Source organism: Herpailurus yagouaroundi, unplaced genomic scaffold (assembly GCF_014898765.1).
Source record: "Herpailurus yagouaroundi ecotype Mexico unplaced genomic scaffold, PumYag 180, whole genome shotgun sequence".
NCBI classification, from domain to species: domain Eukaryota; kingdom Metazoa; phylum Chordata; class Mammalia; order Carnivora; family Felidae; genus Herpailurus; species Herpailurus yagouaroundi.
The window spans coordinates 1,110,025-1,116,213 of record NW_024412411.1 but is presented as its reverse complement, the minus strand read 5'-3'; positions in this window follow the sequence as shown (position 1 = coordinate 1,116,213).

The following is a 6,189-nucleotide window of genomic DNA, read 5'->3' as shown; positions in this document are numbered from 1 at the left end:
TTTCCCCCCCCCCCCCGTCTTGCTCAGAGAGTTTCTCTTATTTTTAGCATCTTGCATTTGTGTCGTATATTTGTTACAACTAACGAACGAATACTGATACATTATTATTAATAAGAGTCCAAAGTTTACATTGTGGCATGCTCTTTGTGTTGTACAATTCTATGGGTTTTGAAAAATGTATACTGACATGTATCCACCCTTATAGTATCATACAGAGTATTTTCAATGCTCACATATCTCCTATTTGTCCTTCTCTTTCTCTCCTTGAACTCCTGGAAAACACTGATGTTTTTTACTGTAGCCATAGTTTTGCCTTTGCCAGAATGACATAAGTTTGGAATTATGCAGTGTGTAACCTTTACATGCTGCCTCTTTCCCTTAGTGTTATGCGCTTAAAATTCCTTCATGTCTGGTGAGTGCATGATATCTTGTTTCTTTTTATTGCTGAGTAATACTCCATTGTATGGATATACTAGAGTTTGCTTATCCATTCACCTGTTCAGAGATATTTTGGCTGCTTCCAAGTTTTGACAATTATGAATAAAGCTTCTATAACATCTGTATGCAGGTGTTTGTGTGGACATAAGTTTTCAGCTCCTTTGGGTTAATACTAAGGAGCATGACTGTATAGTAAGTGTATGCGTAGCTTTGTAAGGAACTGCCAAACTGTTTTACTAAGTGGTTGTACCATTGTGCATTCCCACCAGCACTGAATGAGGGTCTTGTTGATTCACATCCTCGCCAGTATTTGGTGTTGTCAGTGTATTGAATTTTAGCCATTCTAATAGGTATATAGTGGTACCTCATTGTTGTTTTTTGATCTGCAATTTTTAAATGAAATATGATGATGTTGATTATCTTCTCATATGCTTTTCTGCCATGTCAATGGATTCTTCACACCAGATTTCTCATATTATTTTTTCCCAGATAGTACATATACTGCAAATTTTAGCCCTAAATAATACCTTAGAGGTCCATGGTTGTGCCTGTTCGGGCTAGTCTTTCTTAGGTGTCCAGAGAACAAATGGAGGGATTATTCCTTGATAGAACAGACAGTTCCTCCTATAAGGAGGAAGCAGGAGTGGGTAGGAGCAGATGCAGATATGTTTTTATATCCAGTGTTTTGAATTTGTGTGAGTTTCCAACTGATTGATTCTGATTTAGTAGACAAGGTTCTCTTCCAAGAGTAAAGAGTTAGGTTTTGGAATCAAGATTGGAGGTTTGAATAGGGTGTACATATGAAGTGTTAATTAAGCAGAGTGGGAGAGTGAGCTAACTTGAGGCAATGTGTAAGCTTGCTGGACCCTGCTAATAGTCTATGTTGGTAATCATTTTAGTGGCACCATTTTGTTCTCCAGGTGACTACCCAATTATGTTCTTGTTTCAGTTTATATTAATGTTGAGATGGACTAGATAGAATGGAGAAAACAATTTTAAGGATTTGAACATACTTAAAAGAAAGCTATCATAAAAAGCGCATAGAATCTAAAAGTTAATTAAGAATGGAAATCATACAGAGTGGGCTGAAGATTTAGAAAGTGGTATTAATTAGCTGTTTTGGTGAGGTTAGGAAGCAGATACAGTCAGCATATGCTTGGGCAAGTAATTGTGTGGCTAAGCAGTGGGATGTTTGAATTAGTATACTTGGAAGTGGAGAAAGGATGTGACTATGGGAGTGCATAACGAAGGCAGAGTGAAGGGAAATTCAACTGAGATCAGAGGAGGAAATGGAATCAATGGGACGAGGTGAAGAAGTTTTCCAGATGGACATGGAAGTCTTTATGATACAAGTGTAAGACTTCCATGCATTTGTTTGTGAGGGAATCCAGGGGACCTTCAGATAGCCTTGAGGAATAGGAGAAGACAGATAACATAAATCTCAAAGAAGCATTAGCTCCTACACTAAAGTGAATGAGCACTAGCTGGGAACAAAATTATTAAAGAAAATTTCTATCAACAATAAAAAATACTACATGGAAATAGAAACATTGCCATAATAATTTCCTTCTTTAAATTAAAAAAAATTTTTTTTTCAACGTTTATTTATTTTTGGGACAGAGAGAGACAGAGCATGAACGGGGGAGGAGCAGAGAGAGAGGGAGACACAGAATCGGAAACAGGCTCCAGGCTCTGAGCCATCAGCCCAGAGCCTGATGCGGGGCTCGAACTCAACGGACCGCGAGATCGTGACCTGGCTGAAGTCGGACGCTTAACCAACTGCGCCACCCAGGCGCCCCAATAATTTCCTTCTTTGAAATATCAAATATTTAAGTGAAATAAGCCAGAAAACATATATAAATTTATACATATATATGTTCATTACAGAACAATTTCAACAGAGAAAAACAGAAATTTTATAAACATTCAATAAGTGAAATGGTTAAATGTATTGTATTATGTCACCAAGGTATAATATTTAGTCACTCAAATTTTTAAAAAAATATTTATAGATTACTAACTATGTGTCATTGCATCAGACAGGAGACACATGCAGCTGAATTAAAGGAGCTACATGGTTTACAGAACATTTGTTACAACTGGGAACATTTATTACCAATTGTTAATTGGAAATTCCTATATTATGAAATTAAATAAAAAAGTATACCACATGCACAGTTTGATTTCAACAATAAAGAAATCCATGAATAGGGAAGAAAAAATCTTAGAGGGTTATCAATGAAAATGTTCCATTAAGTCCCTTGCATGATGGAATGAAAGTATTAGTCCTGTACACAAAACAATATTAATACATTTTCAGTGGATTTGATTTTATTAACATTTTATCATGGTGTGGTGAACATAGTTGGTTGAATGGGTGGTGAAGGAGTAAATGAATGTTTGGGAGAATCTTTAGAATTCCAGCTCCTAATATGCTTCTGTGCCTTCTGGAAGTCAGGGTTGAAGAGGGTGAGCTGGAGTGACGTGTGGAGCCTTGATGAAAGTCCCTCACCACACTTCTGTCCTCTACCCTCACCTCTCCAATCTAAAACCTCTCTTCCACCTCCTCTCCTGTCAAGTTCATGCAGCTCTTCAGACAAGGAAGGGTTCAGGGCTTATTGTTATGTCACTGGCAGTAGAGGAGATCCTAGGGGAGAAGAAAGTCACATTAATAAGTCCATTGTCCCCAAAGATGCTCAGAGAAAGAATAATTTACCCTGCAATTCCTCCTCCAACTTAATCCCTTAGCCACTGCATACAGTCTGCTTGTTGTGAGAATACCCTGCAATCCAGGCAGGGGCATAACTCCAGTCTGTGGTTCCTGATGGCTGTGATGGAGAGTTTGGGGTGAGGAGAGAGTAGGTTGGTACTGACCAGGATAGCCTGGTGACTTTCTGGGCCCTTCTGTCCATGGGCATCAATGGTGGGGTCTGGCTGAGGGTGGGGATAAAGAAGGTGGAAAACACTGAATTTACTGATGAGAGACATGGGGGACAATAATAGATTGCCTTCATCATTTGGTAACTCTTTAGGCACTATATTTGGAATTCTCCATTCCTTGAGAGAGCAGACAAAAATTCACCATTCCCTGAGAGGACAGACAAAAATGTTCCCCTGGATGCTTTGTGGCATAGTGGAAACACTAGTGGAAGGAGAGGCATGAGACCTTCTTGACTCATTTCTTTTGTGAACTTGGGAAAACTGCTTTTCCTTCTGTGGCCTTGCCAAATAGTAAGGTATATGACAAGGTTATTCTAAAGCAGGAGCTGGCAAAATTTTTTTTGTAAAGGGCAAGAGTAAAAGTGTTAAGCTTCAAAGATGGTCTCTGTTGCAACTACTCTGTCCCAAAAAAAGCAGTCCTAGTAGATATGGGGAATGGGTGTATTCCAATAAAATTTTACCCATAAAAAAAAGCAGGTGGTAGGCAAGATTTGGCCCACAGGCTGCAGTTTGATGAGCCCTGGTATAACGTGCCAACCAGAATTGATATTTTATATCTCTGACTCATGTTTGGGTAAATCAAGAGTGGAACTGGTGAAGCAGGGGTGTTGTCCTATGAGTTGAATTTCTATGAGAGTCCCTTATGGCAGGGATAAGGGGGCTGTAAGGCTGGAGACAGGGGTAAGAGTGGAATAGCCTCTGGAAGCTTCATCTCCTGGAAGAAACTGATTCAAGAAGAGGAGAATCAGTGTGCTGAATGAAGATAGGCAAATTTATGACTTAAGTAAGTCATAACTTGTCTCTGTGACAGTGAGTTTGACTGGTTAATGACTGTGTATGGATTTGGGTGGCTATTATGTGAAGGAAAGCTTAAAAGTGTATGTGAGTGTGCATGTGTGCGTGAATGTGTTCACAATGAAGGGCTGTTTGTATGAATAGTGAAAATGTGTGTGTAGATCTTCATCAAAATTTTTATGAGTGAATATGTGTGTGGTGACTTTATAAATGAATGTATGTGATAATATGCATCTGAATGGAAGATTGTGTGTTTGTATGTGGATTTGTAGCAAGCAGAACTGGAATTGAACCCAGGTAGGTCATACCCTAAATCCTCAATCGCTTGTTTGTCCTATGATACATTGTCTTACATGTCTTAGATATTGTGGAATATATAGGAGAATTGAAGGGAGTAGGGAGGAAGCCAAGAAAAGGTGGTGTAGTAGTCAACATAACAAAATGGAAGTTTTTAAAGCTAATGGAAGCTTTGATGCCAATACTTTTGGATTCAAATATCAGCTTATCTACTAACAAGGTGTTTGACTTTGGGTATTTACTTATCTGAGAGTCAATTTCTTCACGCATGAACTAGTGATATGTTCAATTTCATAGGTTTGGTGTGATTATTAGAAATAACATATCTAACAGTAGGCATTTAATGGTTGCTATTATCACACAAAAGTATTAATAATGGAAATTGGAGATTCCTAATAATGAGAAATTAATCTGGCACTTAATTTAAACCTAAAATTAATTTAGATTTGGCAAGCATGCTATGATAGATTATTTTAGAGAAGTTTCAGCAGTATTATTTAGAGGCATTATTTAGAAGCTTCAGCAGCATATTTGTGTTGTAAGTAAAGTGGTTTGGGTAAAGATTAAAGGATGGTAAAAGGATGGAAGAAAGAAAGCATATCTGTTCTGTGAAACCAAAGTGAAGGGGGAAGAGACCATTGATCATATATACAGATGAAGGAGAAGGAGCCAACAGAGAGAGAGAGAGAGAGAGAGAGAGAGAGAGAGAGAGAGATTGAAGTTACTAGAGTGACAGATTAGTAGGAAGAGGTACTTAAAGAGAAGGTTGGGGTCCAGTGTGCAGATGGAGACAGATGGAGGATTGAGTCTTGAATTGGAGAAAAAGAGAAAAGGCAATTAAAATATAAATAAATTTGTAGATGGAAGAGTGAGGATGAAGAGGTTAAGGGAATGAAAAATGGATGTTTTTATTGTTTTTTCTCCTTAGGTCAGGAATTAGGAAGTCACAATTATCTGATGAAGGGGACCAGCGTAGAATAAGGCATGTATGAAGTGATTTGGAGGATGGTGTATGTAGGCAAATTCTAGCTCCACCATTTACTAGCCAGCTGACCTTGGGTAGGGCACTACCTAAATCCTCCAAGCTCTGTTTGCTCCCTTATCAGTAAAATGAGGGAAATGACTACAATTATCTCACACTGTGGTGATTAAAACAGTGCACATGCAGTCCTTAGTACAGAGCCCCTCCTAACTGATCTGTCTCCATTTTCCAACCTGCCTCCTCCATTCCCCATCCATCTTACACAATATTGCAAGAGTGAGAGAGCTACCTAAAATGCCAACTTCATCATGCCATTCTCTTACTACAAATCCTTCAGTGGCTCTTACTGCTTCAACATAAATTCTAAACTTCTTACACTTATACTCAAAATCTTCAGTGATTTGGCCCCTACCTCACTGCCTGACATTATTTTCTACCATTTTGTGTGAAGCCCTCTTTGCTACAGTAACCTTGAATCATTATAATTTTCCTCCATAATCTATATCCTTTCAGATTTCTGTGACTTTGTTCATGTTATTCCCTCCTCACGTGACTTGACTTGGCAAAACCTTACTTCTTCTCCAAGGTTCAACTTAGGGTGGCACTTTTAGAAAATCTTTTCTGAACTTCTGGGAAGCTCTTCATGTTTCCACAGCTCATTGTGTTTAACTTTTCCTTTACATTGTCCTTATCATTTAGATATTTTGCTTAATTTTATCCTCTAGATAGGTCCTCTA